The sequence below is a fragment of the Penaeus monodon genome, chromosome 7 (genome assembly GCF_015228065.2).
Source record: "Penaeus monodon isolate SGIC_2016 chromosome 7, NSTDA_Pmon_1, whole genome shotgun sequence".
NCBI lineage: Eukaryota > Metazoa > Arthropoda > Malacostraca > Decapoda > Penaeidae > Penaeus > Penaeus monodon.
This window is the reverse complement of record NC_051392.1, coordinates 7,285,211-7,302,710: the sequence shown is the minus strand read 5'-3', so window position 1 is coordinate 7,302,710 and position 17,500 is coordinate 7,285,211. Positions and strand designations below refer to the sequence as shown.

Sequence of the window (17,500 nt, the reverse complement as noted above, 5' to 3'; positions counted from 1 at the left end):
AAGGATTTTAGGATTTCCATTCTCGCTTTCGTTTCTCGCGGTGGAGATGAAGGAACTGTGCTGGATCCGAAGTGGGCGGGGAAGTCGATCGCTGTTTTATTGTGCTCTTTTGATTATTATTTTTGTTTTTTTTTTGTGTGTGGAATTTAGGTGTGAATATTTGTATTATTGTGTGATTCGTGTTAGTGTAAAAGAGACTTACGCACCCGCACGCATGCGCGCACACCCACCAGTCTACCCACCCACACGCACACACACACGCACACGCACACAGCACACCACACACACACACACACACACACACACACACACACACACACACACACACACACACAACACACACACACAAATCAACAAAAAAACACAAAAAACACAAACGCACACGCGCGCGCGCGCACACACGCACGCACGCACACACACACACACAACACACACACACACACATCACACACACACAACAACACAACACACCCCCCCACACACACACACGCCAATATAAAATACAAAATGACACAAAAAAACACAACGCACCACAGCGATTCTGCGCTAATCAAGACGGGGCGAATACGGAAGAGCTATCACACAGTACGGGCACAAAGGCTATGCACGCACGGCATTTTGCTAATCAACACGTGACCTAGGATAAGTAACAGCCACGGTCTCACACACACACTCTTCCCTGCTTCTCTATCACACTCCTCCGCTACCCACACTGCACCACTTCTCCTCCCCTACTCTCTCTCTCTCTACTCTCACTCATCATCATCTCTCTCACATCTCATCATCTCCCTCTCTCTCTCCTCTCCTCTCTCTCCCTCCTCTACTCTCTCACCTTCCTCTCTCTCTCTCCTCTCTGTGCCTCTCTCTCCATCTCCCTCTTCTGGTTCTCTCTTTCTCTATCTCTCTCTCATCTGTGCCTGTCTCTCATCTCTGGCTGCAAGACCTCTCTCTTCGTCTCTCTTCTGCACCTCGATCTCTCTGTTCCTCTCTCTCTGTGCCTCTCCTCTCTCTCTCTCTCTGCTCTCTCTATCTCTCTCTCTCTTCTCTCTCTCTCTCTCTCTCTGCCTCTCTCTCACTCTCACTCTCACTCTCTCTCCTGTTCCCTTGCTTTCACTTGTTCCATTTCCATGCTCCTTTCCTTCCCTCTCCTTCCCTACCCTCCTCTCCAGCTTCCCTTCCCTTGTCCCATTTCCCTGTTCCCCTTCCTTGTTCACTCCCTTCCCCTTCCCCTTCCCTTCTCTTCCCTTCCATTCCATTCCCTCTTCTATCGTTCCCCTGTCCCATTACCCTGCTCCTTTCCCCAGCTTCCCTTCCCTTCCCTCGTTCCCTTCCCCAGTTCCCCTTCCCTGCTACCAGTTCTCTCTCACGCACCGTGGCGGTCAGACGGCATGCGAGAGGCCAGGCGAGTGGTGCTAATACTTCGAAAATCTGTCTCAACCTTTTTAGCTTAAAGTGTGAAACGGCATCTTGCTTTACCTGTGCGTATGCGAATCACCTTTTATTGTTTTTTTTGTTTTGTTTTTTTTAGATGTACGTCATTAGAAGGGCATATAACAATTAGAATGAAGTGCCGGTTCAAAATCAATGTCCCTGTGAAATCCACGAGTGCTCGATCAGCGCTGGACGGGCGAGACGTCGTCAAATGGGTTCTGTTTTCAAGTAGAACTGTTGACTCTCGCCATAACGCTGTAAGGGGGAGAGAGGGAGACGATGCGTATGTGTCCGTGTAAGTGAGAGAGAGTGTGTGTGTATGTGGGGGTCGTGTGAATGTTGTGGGGGGGGGTAAGAGAGAGAGAAGAGAGGGGAAAGAGAGAGAGAGAGTACAAAAAACCCCACAAAAGCCCTTTTTCGCGTGAGGTTTATGCGGGTCGAACACCCCCAAACCCCCTCCCCTCCCACACACACACACACACACACACAAAACACAACAGCACACACCACAACACCACACACACACAAACACCACACACACACAAACCCACACCCCACCTCCTCCCCCATCTGTGCAAAGGGTCATATTTTTTTTTTTCACAACCCGGGGAAGGGTAACCTTTAAGGTATATGCGCACGTATTTACTCTCTTGTTTTTCTGTCATTTGTTCGTGTGTGTTTTTTGCGAGTCGTGACCGTTTTTTTTTTTGGGGTTTTTGTGTTGTGTTTTGTTTTTAGTGAGGGTTTTTTCGTTGTTGTTTTCATCGCTTTAGCTGTTTTTGTTTTGTGATTTGTAAATGTGTGTTTGTGATTTACTTGTTATCATGGTAATGATTTCATAGGCGATTTTTATTGGCTTTTCTTTTTTTTAGGGATTGTATTTGTTATGTTTTTTTGTTGTTTTTGTTTTTATGCTCGAGTTAAGCACAGTGTTGATTCAACGCCCTTAATGTTTTTTTTACACGTTTGAAATTAATTTATTGCTACATAATTGCTTTACCATGGGACAGTGATCTTGACAATGGATAGAAATTCATGAAAATCGGGGGAAATTTTAAAGTCATGGGTGGTTTAATAAAATAGAAAAGCTCATAGGGGAAAGGGTTCATATCATAAAGTTTGTTAAAAATGAAAGGGTACATTTTATATATTGTATGTATGAAAAGTATATGATAGTGTATCTATCTACTGTCTACCCTTTTCTCCTCTCTCTTTCTCTCTTCTCTCTTCTCTTCTCTCTTTTCCTCTCTTCCTCTCTCTCCTTTTCTCTCTCTCTCTCTCTCTCTCTCTCACACCCACACACACACACACACACACCACAACAAAACACACCCACACACACCACACACACACACACACACACACACCACACACATAGTATATAAATATATATAATATATATATATATATATATATATATTATTATATATATTTGGGGGGGTTTGGTGTTTGTTTTTGTTTTTGGGGTTTTGTTGTTTATATTATATATTTATATATATTATATATTATAATTTATATATTTATTATTTATATTAAAATATATTTTATTATTATTTTATTAATATATTATATAATTATTAATTTTTATTTTTATATTTTTTATATATTTATATATTATTAAAATATATTTTATTTATATTTTATATATATATATTATATATATTATATATATTTATATTATTTATTTTATATATATATTTATATTATATTATATATATATACGCTATTTGTATAAAAAAAGGGAAAAAACCCCCAAAATTTGTTTTGTTTTGTGTTGTTGTATTATTTTAAAAAAATATATATAATATTTTTAATATTTTTTAATTATATAATGTTATATTTATATTTATACCTTATGTTATATTTATAAAAAAATATATATATATATATATGGATTATTATGTTTTAAAATAAATATTTATATTATTATATAAAATTTAATTATATTTTATAATATTATTTATATATTTTATATATAAATTTTTATATGAGTATATATATATATTAAAATTGTTATATATATCTTTATTTTATATATATATTTATATATTAAAAATTATATTTTTATATTAAAATGTTTATTTTATATTTAAAATTTTTTATTATTTTATTGTATATATATAATTTATTTATATTTTTTATGTTATTTTATTTTATTTTATTATTTTAATTTATAAGATATATATGTTTTAATATTTTATTAAAAAGTTATATATGTTATTTTTATATTTTATTTTGTTTATATTGGGATTAATTTTAATATATATTAATATATTTATATATTGTTATTTTTTGTTTTTTTTTTTATATATTTGTATATATATTTTATATTTAATAAGTTATAATATATTTTTATATTATAAAATTTTATTTTTTATTTTTTATATAATGGATAATATTAATTATTTATAGTATTTATTATTATAAATGTTTATTATATATTATAATTATATATTTTATTTTATTTATTATTATTATAAATTATGTATATTATAATTATTATTTTTATATTTTATTATATATATTATTTTTTTATATATTTAAAAATTTTTGTTAAATAAAAAAAAAAAAAAAAAAAAAAAAAAATAAAAAAAAAAAAAAAAAAATAATATAATTTTAATTTTTTTTTAATTTAATATTATATTATATAAATATAATATTTATTCTATTATATTTTTATTATTTTTTCTATTATTTAATTTTTTTATTATATTATATTGGAAAATTTTTTATATATATTTGGTTTTTATATATATAATTTTATATTTATATATTATATTATATTCATAAATTATATATATTTATATATAATATAATTTAAATAATATATAAATTTTTTATTTTATATATTTTTTAAATATATATTAATATATAAAGGGCAATTTTTAAAAAATATATATAACATTATATTATATATATTTAAATAATTATAGTATTAGAATAGTATATATTATTTTTAATATAAAATCCAAATTTTTAACATTTAAAAATTTTAATATAAAAATAAATATTTTATTTTTTTTTTTTTTTTTTAAAAAAAAAAAAAAAAAAATTTTTTTAAAATTTATATAAAGGAAAAAATTTTAAAATTTAACATAATTTAATATAAATTTTTTATATTATATATATAAAAAAAAATAAAAAATATTATAAAAAATAACAAAAAAAAAATATATATTCTTTTTTATATATATGCATATTATAATATTATATATATTTATATATATATATATTATATGTATATTTATTATATATTTATATATTATAATAAATTCATATTTTATATTAATCATAATTAATTTTTATATTTTTTTTTTTTTTTTTTTTTTTTTTTTTTTTTATTTTTATTATTATTAATTATTATTATATATATATATAATATATTTTAAAAAATATAAATATATATATATGTTAATACACAGTCGTACGTATATTTGAAAAGGATTTTTTTTGAAATTTACAAACGGGAAGAACAGAATGAACTAAAGGATACTTGGGTTTCCCCTAGAACAGAAATAGCAGCTGAAACACCGAACTTTATGTGCCTCAAGAGAAATTAGCTAATAGATAATTGTCCTGGGGAAATTCCTTACTTAAATTTCCATTTTAAACTTTGGTTTTACCCGATTTTAAGGTTTTATTGAAAAAAAAATGTGAACTGTGTGGTGTGTATCACAAATAATTGAATCATTCCAAGAGGAAACAACAAATATATATACACAACAAAATTGGCATAGGTTACCGCGAGTAATTAAAAGAGCGAATTAAAAAGGGAGAAATTAATAAGCGCAGATGGATAAATAAACCAACAAAAAAAACGTGTTTGGAAATACTTGAGTCCCTCTTCAAAATGAGTTCTCGGAGAAAACGGGCAACGAAAACGAGAAGCGCGAGGGTGCCAAGCGAAACAAGACGTCGCATAGCACGTCAGTCGGTTCCGCGTCGCTGTAGTGGATGTGCGGGTCAGTGTAGTGCCAGACAGTGCCTCGCGTGTAGAGCATTTCGACGGACGGGCGTTTGAATAGTGTGCTTGCCGATTTTCTTCGTTATTTTTTTTTTTTTTATATTTTTATTTTTGTTTTTGATTCGTATGTCTGCGATGCTCAGATTCCCGTGGAAGCGCACTTCTCTGTGGTGAGTTGCCGTGTCTTTCATTTCTTTCGTTGTATTCTTTATGGCCCACACGAGATCGAGGGCCAGTAAGATGTAGTGCCACTCTTGCGCCCTGTAGGAAAATAGCATAGCGGAGAATGAACCGACTTCAACCTACTTTCGTGTCATTCTTTGAAAATGGCACTGTTGCTAAGCTAATACTATGCTGCATTGCCATTCACACGTGACTGTGAGAAAACAGGCACATCTTGGACTGGCACTCTCGCCACGGTATGGCAACAGTGCCTGCGACCGTCTTGTGGGTGCCTTTAACACCAAGGCATCGAGTGGTAACTTTTATGTCACAGAAAACGGTTTGGCATTACTGGCTCTGTGCCTGTCATTTTTTTAAATAAAATTATATCCATCTGGCGTTCATCATCGTCTTCATGTTATGTTCAGAACAAATATTCAGAGGAAATTCATCTCAGGGCCGGCAAGTGACACTGACTGAGTTACTTTTTGGCACTTGGCACTGCTGGGTATTTGGGATATTTGGAAATGCAAAGACATGTGCAGAAATGAAGCCTTACTAGCTGCCTTTTAAACCGCATTAGTAGGCTCAGAATATGTTTATTATTGTTGTTTGTTGTTGTTGTTTTATCGTTATCATTACCGTTATTGTTATTGTTATTTTGTGTCTTGTTATTATTATTATTATTATTATTAAAAATCATTATCAGTATTGTTGTTATTATTATATAATGATAGTAAACATTATTATTAGTAGTAGTAGCAGTAGTATTTTATTATTATTATTGTTATTAATGTTATCATTATTATCATAATCATTATTATTGTTGTTATTGTTATTATTACTGTTATTGTTATTATTAAATTATATTATCATGACCATTAACAATGTTATCAATGTATTTCGTATTCGTTACACGCATTAATTTATATTACTGCATCATGATGATCATCTTCGTTACTAATCTCGCCATTAACATCAATATCATTATTATTCATGAGTATCCAGAATAATCCCGATAATCCGATAATTCCCTCCTTATCATCACGGAGGAAGAAAGAGAGAAAGAGGCAGTTATAACGTTGAATTGATGAAGAGTTTTCCGGATTAGCGAATCACGTCGAGATAGCTTATGCGTGACTCACTTGATTCTGACATGTGATCACACGTATTCAAAGGGTGGGAGGGAGAGAGGGAGGGAGGGATGGGGAGAGGGGGAAGGGGATGAGGGAGGGAGGGGCAGGGGATGAGGAAGGGAGTGGGAAAGAGGGGTGAGGGAGGGAAGGATGGGAAGAGGGTGAGAGGAAGAGAGGGAGGGAGTGGGAAAGAGGGGTGAGGGAGGAAGGAAGGGCAGGGGAGAGGGATGGAAGGAGGGAGGGAGGGATGAGGAGAGGATGGGGGAGGGAGGAAGAGTGGGGAGAGGGATGAAAGGAGTGGGAGTGGGAGAGGATGAGGGAGTGAGGGAGGGAAAGAGAGTGAATGATTTTGTGAATAAAGAAAGCAAACAGACAGACAGACAGAGACAGAATAAAAGAATTAAAGTTGAGAAAACAAAACGAAAGAAGGGGAGGATAAACACCATTAACAACGATTATGTGACGGCTTTCTCGTAACGGTGTTGGTTCTGGAAGAGAGGAATAGAGTGAAAATTGGATAAAGAATGGAAAGAGGGAATAAGATAACATGGGAAAGAAGGGATGGGCGAACAAGAAAGAGAGGAAACGTGTGAAATATAGGAAAGGCTGGATTTTTTTTGTTATGGAAATTAGAAATTGGAATATAGGAGCAAGAAAGGAAAGGAAAAATCGATAAAATAAAGAAGGAAGGAAATGGGCGAAAAAGAGAGGATAGAATAGTTGTGATAAAAATGGAATTAAGAGAAAGAAGAAAAGATGGAAAGAGAGAGAAAAAAGTAAATGCGAAAGATGAAAAGTTAGAGGAGAGAATTGATGGATGGGAAAGAAAAGATAAAAAAAACGATGGGAGGAAAAGAGATATTAAAGAAGAAAATAAAATGATATTATCAAATGGAAGAGGAAGTCGGTATAAAAGAGTAAATAGAAGATGATAAACATAAATTAATTAAGAGCAATCAGAAAAAAATGGGAGTAGGAGGAGGAAGAAGAAGAAAAAGAGGAGATAGAAGAAGAAGAAGAAGAAAGATGAAAAACTAAAAGAAAGAAAAAGAATAAAATAAAGAAAATAGTAGAAGAAGAAAAAGAAGAAACGAGAAAAAAAACGCAAAAGAAGAAAAGGAGAAGTAGGAGAAGAAGAAAAAGAGGAAAAAGATGAAAAAAAAGTAGATGAAAAAGAAGAAACAAGAAGAAGACAGAAAAGAAGAAGAGGAGCAGTAGGAGAAGAAGAAGAAGAAAAAAAAACGAAAAAAAAAAAAAAAAAAAAAAATAAATAAAAAAAAATAAAAATAAAAGATAGCAGAAGAAGAAAAAAAGAAGACACAAAAGCAGAAGAAGGGAAGTAGGAGAAGACGAAGAAGAAGAAGACGACGACGACGAGGAAGAAGAAGAAGACGACGAGGAAGAAGAAGAAGAAGACGACGAGGAAGAAGAAGAAGAAGACGAGGAAGAAGAAGAAGAAGACGAGGAAGAAGAAGAAGAAGAAGAAGACGAGGAAGACGGAGCCGGGGAAGGGAGGTGACTCAGGAGTCTCGCAGCCAGCCAAAGTTCCTCCACCTGTCGCATCCATTAAGTCTTTTGTTTTGGTCTTCTTCCCACATGACCGCCGAGGGAGGGGGGGAAGAGGGGAAGGAGAGGGGGGGAGGGGGGAGAAGGAGGGAGAGGGGGAGGAAGGAGAGGGAGGGAGGAGGAGGAGGAGGAGGGGAAGGAGAGAAGGGAGGAGGATGAGGGGAAGGAGAGAAGGGAGGAGGGGGGGGAGAGGGAGGAGGAATGGCAGAGGGGAAGACGAGAAGGGAGGAAGAAGGGAGAGGGAGGAGTGGCAGAGGGGAAGAAGAGGGGGAGAGGGGTGGAAGGGAGAAGGAGGGAGAGCAGAGGATGGGAGGGAGAGGGAAGGGAGGAGGAGAGGAATGGAAGAGGAAAGGAGAGAAGGGAGAGGAGGGGAGTAAGGGAGAGGGGAGGATGAAAGAGGGGAAGGAGTGGGAGGAGAGGGGAAGAGCAGAAGGGGGAATAAAGAAAGAGCGGAAGGAGTGAAAAGGGGAATGACAGAAAAGGGTAGAGAGGGAAATAGAGAGAGGGAAAGAAAGACAAAGAGAGAAAAAGAAAGGAAGAGAGAGAGAGAGAGAGAGAGAGAGAGAGAGAGAGAGAGAGAGAGAGACAGAGAGAGAATGTGTGTGTGTGTGTGTGCGTGTAAGAGACAGAGAGAGACACGTAACAAGCACTGTAACGCACAGTAGCTGATGTAACTTCACGTTGTTAGGGGAATGTAAAAGATTTTTTTTATGTTTTGGAATGTCCGGTGTGTCGGGAGGAAAAGGATAGAGATGGTTTAAAAGAAGAGAACAGAGAAAGAGAAGAGACAAAAGACAGAGAGGGCAGAGAAAAAAGGAACAGGGAAAAAGAGACAGAGAAACAGAGAGAAAAAGAAAAAAAGAGAGAGAGAGGGAAAGAGAGAGGAGAAAAGAAGAAGAGAGCGAGAAAAACCGAGAGGGGAGAAGAAGAGGAAGAGAGAGAGAGGGAGACAGGAGGAGAGGGGAGAGAGACAAAAAAGAGAAAAGAGAGAGAGAGAAGGGCAGAGAGAGGGGGGGGGAAGAAGAGAGAAAGGAAAAGAGAGGAGAGAGGAGAGAAAAGAGAGGGGAGAGAGAGGGAAAAGACAGAGAGGGGAAGAGAGAGAGACAGAGAGAGAAAAGGGAGAGACAAAAGAAGACGAGAGGGGGACAGAGAAGAAGAGAAAGAGAGACAAGGGGAAAGAGAAGAGAGGACAGAGACAGGGGGAGAGACAGAGAAGAGAAAGAGACAGAGAAAGAGGAGAGAGAAAAGAAGGGGAGAGAGAGAGGGCAAAAAAGGGGGAGAGAGAGAGGGCAAAAAGAGACAAAAGAGAAAAAGAGACAAGGGGACAGAGAAGAAAAGAGACAGAGGGCAAAACAGAGAAAAGGCAGAGAAGAGAAAGAGCCCCCGGGGGAGAGGAGGAAAGAAAGGGGAAAAGCGAAGAAGGGGAAGCAGACAGGAGAAAAAACGAAAAAAAAATTGGGGATTTAAGGGGAAAGAGAAAGAAGGGGAAAAAAAGGGGAAAAAAAAAAAGAAGGGAAAAAAAAAGAAGAAAAAAGGAAAATGAGCAAAGGAAAAAAGAGAAAGGGAAAAAGGGGGAAAACGAAGAAGAAGCGAAACACTACGAGGTCATCCAGCTCGTGGTCTTGTGGCGCACCGCACGACCGCGACCGAGGCCAGGTGCTGGTGACCTAAGATGATTGTGTGTGGGGGAGATGGGGGGTTTTTTTTTTTTTTTTCTTTGAATTTGGGGGTTTTTTTTATTTTGGGGTTTTTTGGGAAACATTTTGGTTTTTGGGTTGGGAATTGGGGGTTTTTTTTTGGCCAATTTTTTGGGGAAACATTTTTTTTTTTATTTTTTGGGTTTTTGGGGGGTTGTCATGAGAGTGAGAGTGGGATGGGGGGGGGTAAGGTTGTTGTGGAGGTGAGAGGGTGTGTGGGGGTGAGTGTGGGGTAGGGGGGAGGTTGTTGTGGAGGTGAGAGGGTGTGTGGGGGGTAAGTGTGGGGTAGGGGGGAGGTTGTTGTGGGGGTGAGCCGTTGGTGGTGGGGGTAAAACCGGGCAATTTGGTGGAAGGGTTGCGATGTATTAAATAATGAAAAAAGAAAGGGGAAATTAAAAGTGTCCCCCCCCCGTTGTTTTTTAAGGGAAAAAATGAGGAAAAGGGGGGAGGGGTGGGGGTCGAGGAGTAAAAGGGGGAAAAGGATATGAAGAAGAAGAAGAGGAAGGAGAAGGAAAATTAAAAAATTTTTTTTGGGGGGGGGGAAGGAAAAAAATGAGAGATGAAAAGGGGGGAAAAAAGAGAGGGAAGGGGTTTTCTCTCCTATCTTCTCTTTTCCCCTCTCTCTCCCCTCTCTTTCTTCTCTCCCTTTTTTCCTCTCCCCTCTCCTCTCTTCTCTCTCTCTTTTTTTTTTTTGGGGGGGGGGGAGGGTTAGGAAAAGGCCCAACCCGGGAAACGGGGAAAGTGAAAAACCCCTCCTTTGTCCGTTCTTTAATTTATCGGTGAAAGAAAATTTATTTAAAGGCCAAAAGACTTTTTTTTGGGGGTCTTTTCCCTTTTTTATTGTTTTTTCCTCTTTTTATTTTTTAAAAATTTTTTTTTAATTTTTTTTTCTTTCTTTTTTTCTCTCTTTCTCTTTGGGTCCCTTTTGGGGGTCTCTATTTTGGTCCTGTTTTTTATTTTTTCTTCTCTCTTCTCTCTCTTCTCTCTCCCCTTCTCTCTCTCTCTCTCCTCTCTCTCTCTCCTCTCTCTCCCCTCTCTCCTTTTCTCTCTCTCTCTCTTTCTTTCTACCTTTTCCCCCTCTTTTTTTTACTCTCCCCCCCCCTCCCTTTACTTCCCTCCCTTTTTTTTCTCCCATTCCCCTTTTCTTTTCCCCTCCTTCCCCTCCTTCCATCCATTGCCACCCTTCTCCCCCCTTCCGTTTTTTCTCTCCCTCTCTTTTAATTAATTCATCTATCGATCTTGGTATCTCTGCATCCTGTTTTATTTTTTAAAAAACTTGTATTTTTTTTAAAATGAAAACCCCAAAAATTTTTGCTTGTTTTTTAATTTTTAAATTTTCCTTTTTCTTTTTATCCTATTTCCGCTATTTCCCCCTAATTTATTTTCTATTTTTGTATGTATTATTGTTTTTCTCTCAATTCTCCCATTTTTGGGTTCCCCCACAAAATTTTTCCAAACGGTTTGAATACAATGCGTAATTTTAGATGTGAAAATTCCCCTAAATATAAATAAAAAAAAAAATAATAGCAAATTTGGGATTAGGATTAGAACCACAAAGACAAACCCCAAAGATGGGATAAATCGTTTTGGTCTTGGGTTTCTATATTTCAGTCTGTCTAAAGTATTTGTAAGGATATCCCATGCACGTAAATTTTTATTATAGGGCGTTTTGTATGTATATTTCAACCCTAATTTTTGTTTTTGTAGGAGGTATTAATATCCAATTTGCGGGAATTTGTGTACCCTTTTGTTCGTATGCTGCATTTGTTATTTTTACGTTAATTTTTGTAATTATCCGCCCATCTGTCCGTCTATTTTTGTCTACTTTTTCCTCTCTGTATATTGCATTTTTTAAACTACATATTTTATATAAAGGGCATCCTTAGTAAACTAATTTTCTCTTTCTCTCCCCTTTTCTTTTTTTTTCTCTTTCTTTTTCCTTTTTTTTCTCTATTTTTTTCTCTCTTCTCTTTCTCCTTTTCCCTTTTTCTCTTTTCCCCCGGGTTTCCCTCTCTTTTTCTCTCTCTTTTTCCTTCTCCCCCCTCTTTCCCTTTTCTTCCCCTCTCCCTCTTTCCCCCTCTTTTGTCTCTCCTCTCCAAATCTCTCTCTCTCTCAGTCTCTCCTCTCTCAGTCTCCTCTCTTTCTCTCCTCTCTCTCTTTCTCTCTCTCTTTTCTCCTCCTCTCTCCTTCTCCTCTCTTCTCTCTCTCTTCTCTCTCTCCCCCCTCTCTTCTCCCCTCTCTCCTTTTCCTCTCCCCTCTTTTCTATCTTCTCTTTCCCCCCCCCCCCTCCCTCCCTCCCCTCCCCCTCTCCCCTCCCTTTTCCTTTTCCCCCCTCTCTCCCCCTCTCCTCTTCCTCTTTTATCCCCAAATTTTCCATATCCCGTTACCCAAAGAAGATAATGGAAAACTCTGCACCCAGACATGTGTTTCGGGCAACATTTAAACCAAAAGCATAAGGGGTAGATGGAGAGTTAAGGGGGTTGTGTTTTTCCCGTGAAAGTCAGCATCTTTGGGTGGCTGGGAGGAGGGAGGTGCGAGTTTCATCCTGACGGGATTTTTGGTAGGTGGTAGAGGAGGGAGATGGTTGATAGATGGAAGATAGATGGAGGGAGATGGTTGATAGATGGTTGATAGATGGAGGGAGATGGAAGATAGATGGAGGGAGATGGTTGATAGGTGGAGGGAGATGGTTGATAGAGGAGGGAAGGTTTATTTGTGGAGGGGAAAGGTTGGGTAGATTGGGGGGGAGATGGTTTTGTGGAGGGGGATGGTTTTATAGATGGAGGGGGAGGGGAAAATAGGGTGGGGGGAGATGGTTGTTAGATGGGGGGAGATGGTTGATAGATGGAGGGAGATGGTTGATAGATGGAGGGAGATGGTTGATAGGTGGAGGGAGATGGTTGATAGATGGAGGGAGATGGTTGATAGATGGAGGGAGATGGTTGATAGATGGAGGGAGATGGTTGATAGATGGAGGGGGTGGGTTTAAGATGGAAATTTGATGGAGGGAGATGGGTTTATAGGTTGGGGGGGAGATGTTTTATGGGGAGGGAGAGTTGATGAAGGGGGGAGGAAAGGTTGATAGATGGAAGGGGGATGGTTGAAGATGGAAAAATAGATGGAGGGAGAGGTTGATTTGATGGGGGGGAGATGGTTTATAGATGGAGGGGGATGGTTGATAGAGGTTGTAGAGGGGGGAGGGTGGTTTTGATGGGGGGGAGATGGGTTTATAGATGGTTGAAGATGGGGGGAGTGGTTTAGATGGAGGGAAAATGGTTTATAGAGGGTTGTAGGGTGGAGGGAGATGGTTTATTTGATGGAAGATAGATGGGGGGGGAGATGGAAGATAGAGGGGGGGAGGTTTTTATAGGCGGGGTAGATGGAAGATAGATGGAGGTAGATGGTTGATAGATGGAGGTAGATAGTAGATAACTAGAAGTAGACGGTAGATAGATAAAGTTATATGGTAGATAGTAGGTAGATAGAGGGATAGAGGTAGATAGTTGATAGGAGTAGGTAGACGTAGATAGTAAGATAGGTAGGGGTAGATAGTAAATAGAGGTAGATTGTAAATAGTAGATAGATAGAAGTAGAAAGCGCTATATGTACCGGTAGACAGTAGACAGTGGAGGTTGATGTGGATTGATAGGGGTAGATAGTAGATAGGGGTAGATAACAGATAGATAGATTTGGGGAGGGTGAAACATCCCTCATCCACCCTTTTATTATTTTTTACACCACTTCTGCCCCCTTTTTACACGCCGTTTATTATCGTTCTCTGCCCCCCCCTTTCCCAAAAAGCTTTTGAAACCACCTATTTTAAAAAGGCCCAAAAAACGCCTTTTTCCCTCCTTCTCTCTCTTTTTCTCCCTTTCCCTTTCTTTTCCTCCCTAAAACGTGCTTTCTCCTTCCATCTATAATTTATTCTGCCGCTATCTATCAGTCTAATTATCCATCCATCTTTCTGTTTGTCTTTCTATATGTCCAAATCAATTAGAAAAACAAACAAACTAACTAACTAGATCAAACGAAAACAAATGAGAATCACGAACAAAAACAAAAAAAAAATTTGCCCTTTGGGCGCCCCCGTTTTTCCCGCATAAACCGCCCAAAAAAAAAAATGAATAAAAAAAATAAAAAGAAATAAAAAGCAAGGTTTTAAATATTACGCCCTTTTTTTTTTCCCTTCCCCTGCTAATAATAAAAAAAAGGGAAATCGTTTTTGGCCCTCCTTAAAACCTCACCTCAAAAAAAAAAAAAAAAAAAAAAACGAAAACGCTTAGAAAAAAAAACTTAAAAAAAAGAGAATCCCTAAGCGCCATGTCGTTTTCTTACCTCACCTCAAAATCGAAAAACAAAAAAAAAATAAATGTAAAAAGAAAAACGAAAACCCAAGATCAAAAGCGACTCGCAAATCGCCGCCTCCGTTTTCTGACGCCGCGTGACGATGCACCCTGGGCGAGGAATGCGACGAGGAGTGTCTAGATATTAATTAAGGATAAATTAAACCTTGTATTTAGATTGGGTTTGATTGGGTTAGCGTTAAAGGTTCTCGAGGTCAGACCGGGATTTTAGATTTAGAATTTGAAGAGGTCGGAGGTGTGTGGTGTGGCAGGTTTGTTTTCGTTTGGCGGGCGTGGGCGGCGCGTGTTTGTTTGGGTTTCCTCTGCTGCTTCGTCTTGATTCTATTCTCTTTTTCGTTTTGATTCGTGAACGTTTTTTTTTCTCTCTCTCTCTCTCTGAGTCTCTGTCCATTTATCGATCCATCATCTCTATCTACATGTACATTCGCACGCAAGCTCGCTCACGCACACGCACGCCCGCACGCGCTCACACACACGCGCGCGCATGCGCACACACACACACACACACACACACACACACACACACACACACACACACACACACACACACACACACACACACATGCACACACATACATACATACATACATACATACATACATACATGCATAAATACATATATACATATATACATGCATACATACATACATACATACACACATACATACATACATACTTACATACATACACACACACATACACACATACACAAACACATACACACACAAACAAACACAAAAACAACGATGACAAAATACGCCAAAAAACGCACGCGCACAGATAAAGAAATGCAGTTATATTTAGCTGTAGATATATTTAGTTAGACATACGTGGTGCGTGTGTGCCAATGTGTGTATGTCTGTGCGTGCGTCAACCGGGATTTACTCAACGTCGGGAATAGAAAGGGATCGAGAGTACTCAGTGGGTGAATGAGCACCGTCGGCTGCTTGATTATGTAAATACTCACTGCTTGGTAATGCATTCAGTGCTTGTTTATGTAGATATCTCTTGGGGGAATCTTCCTCTCTGTCTGTCTCTGTCTCTGCTTGTCTCTCCCCCTTTCGATCGTCTCCTCTTCCCTCCCTTTCTATGTGCCTCTCTAATTATAGACTGGATCCACGTGTGTACTCTTAGGGTATGTTGTTATATGTATATGTATATATATTTATTTATTTATTATTATTATTATTATTATTATTTTATTTTATTATTATTAATATTAATATATTCTATATAATAGGCCCATTTATGTGATTTACTATATGTGTACCTCATCACACACAGCGGTATGTACAAATACTTAAATTCGCTGTTTGTCACTAATTGCTCTTCCCTTCCTGCCGTGATAGAGACGTATCTGTGCTTTGTTGTGTTTTCCCTTTTGCAAGAGCTATGCACAACACTTTTTTCTTCACCTCATCATCGCTTGCCAGATATCCTATTCATGGATATTGTTAGATACATGTTTGCACCCCCTCATCCCTCTCCATCTCTTTATCTTTCCCTTTCTCTGCTTATCTTCCTTCCTTCCCTCCTTCTTTCTTTTTTTCTTCCTCTCTCTTCCTCTCTCCCTCCACCTTTTCGCCTTTTCTTCTCCCTCTTCCCTCTACCTTCTTGTTTTCCGCCACCCTTCCCGCTCCCTTTCCTTCACTCCCCTCTGCCATCCATTCGTCTCCCTATGTCCCTCTCTCTCCCTCTCCCCCACCGTCACTTTCTCTCTCTCTCTCTCTCTCTCTCTCTCTCTCTCTCTCTCTCTCTCTCTCTCTCTCTCTCTCTCTCTCTCTCTCTCTCTCTCTCTCTCTCTCTCTCTCTCTCTCTCTTCCCCCACCAACCTTTTCTCTCCCCCTCTCCCTCCGCCATCCCTTTCTCTCCCTCTATCCCTCCGCCACCCCTTCCTCTCCATTCCCCCTTTCTCTTACTCCGCCTCCCCTGCCTCTCCCTTTCCCTCCCCCACCTCCGCCACCCTTTTCTCTCCCTCCCCTCCCCCACCTCCGCCACCCTTTTCTCTTCCTCCCCTCCCCCCTCTCCACCACCCTTCCCTTTCCCCCCCCTCCCTCCCCCCCTCCCTTTCCCCGTCAGAGTGTGGGTCAGGCAACTCCTCGCCTGTCAAGGGAGTGAGTGACCTTTTGCCTCTGGTCTTTATTTGATGAGAGGTGGTTTCATTTGTCTCTTTGCTTGTCTCTTTGTGTTTTTGTTGTTGTTGTTGGTATTCATTTTTTTCTGTTTTGTTTGTGGCGAAAAAGAAAAGTTATTTGTTCACGCACTGGTTTTGCTTTCCCTTTTTCGGTCTCATGTTTCTGTTTTTTTTTTTTTTTTTTTTTTTTTTTTTTTTTTTTTTTTTTTTTTGGGGGGGTGGGGCTTTGTTTCTTTTCTTTTTTTTCATCGCTTTTCTTTGTCTTTCATCCTTTCATTTTTTTTCTTCTTCCTCTTTTTGTGCCTCTCCCTCTCCCTCCCTCTCTCTTTCTCTCTTTCTCTCTTTCTCTCTCTCTCTCTCTCTCTCTCTCTCTCTCTCTCTCTCTCTCTCTCTCTCTCTCTCTCTCTCTCTCTCTCTCTCTCTCTCTTTCTCTCCCTCTCTTTTTCTCTCTCTCTTTTTCTCTCTTTTTCTCTCACTCTTTCTCTCACTTTCTCTCTCTCTCTTTCTCCCTCCCTCCCCCTACCTCCCTCACTCCCTCCCTCCCTCCCTCCCTCCCTCCCTCCCTCCCTCCCCCCCCTCCACACCCTTTCTCATCCTCTTCTCCATTCTCACTTAAGGACAATGATATGCACAAAATCACTACTTATCACCCTCCTCCCCCTCTCTCTCCCTCTTGATTCTTCTTCTTATTCTTATTCTTTTTCTTCTTCGTATCTTGTTCTTATTCCTCCTCCTCCTTCTTTTCCATCTCCTCCTTCACTTCCCTTTTCTTCTTCTTCTTCTGTTTTTTTTTCTTTTTTCTCTTCCTCCTTCTTCTCCTCTTTCTCCTCCTCTTTCTCTACCTCCTTCCCCTCCTCCTCTACCTCCTTCCCCTCCTCCTCTACCTCCTTCCCCTTCATCTTCTTTCTCCTCCTCCTCCTCCTCCTCTCCCTTTTCCCCTCCTCCTCCTCCTATTCCTCCTCCTCCTCTCCCTTTTCCCCTCCTCCTCCTCCTATTCCTCCTCCTCTTCTACCTCCTTCCCCTCCTCCTCCACCTCCTTCCCCTCC

General features: G+C 38.8%; 1 protein-coding gene across 2 annotated transcripts in view; it reads left to right on the top strand.

The window, feature by feature from the left end:
* LOC119575032 (carbohydrate sulfotransferase 11-like) overlaps positions 1 to 17,500 on the top strand; it is a 60,559-nt gene that overhangs the window by 13,384 nt on the left and 29,675 nt on the right. The window contains exon 1 of one of the 2 annotated variants that reach the window (XM_037922361.1): positions 5,222 to 5,565. The exons of the other annotated variant lie outside the window; for it this stretch is intronic. The gene's annotated coding sequence lies outside the window, so the exon portion shown is untranslated. Of the gene's footprint in view, positions 1 to 5,221; positions 5,566 to 17,500 lie in introns of those variants that run through there. 2 annotated transcript variants of the gene reach the window in all.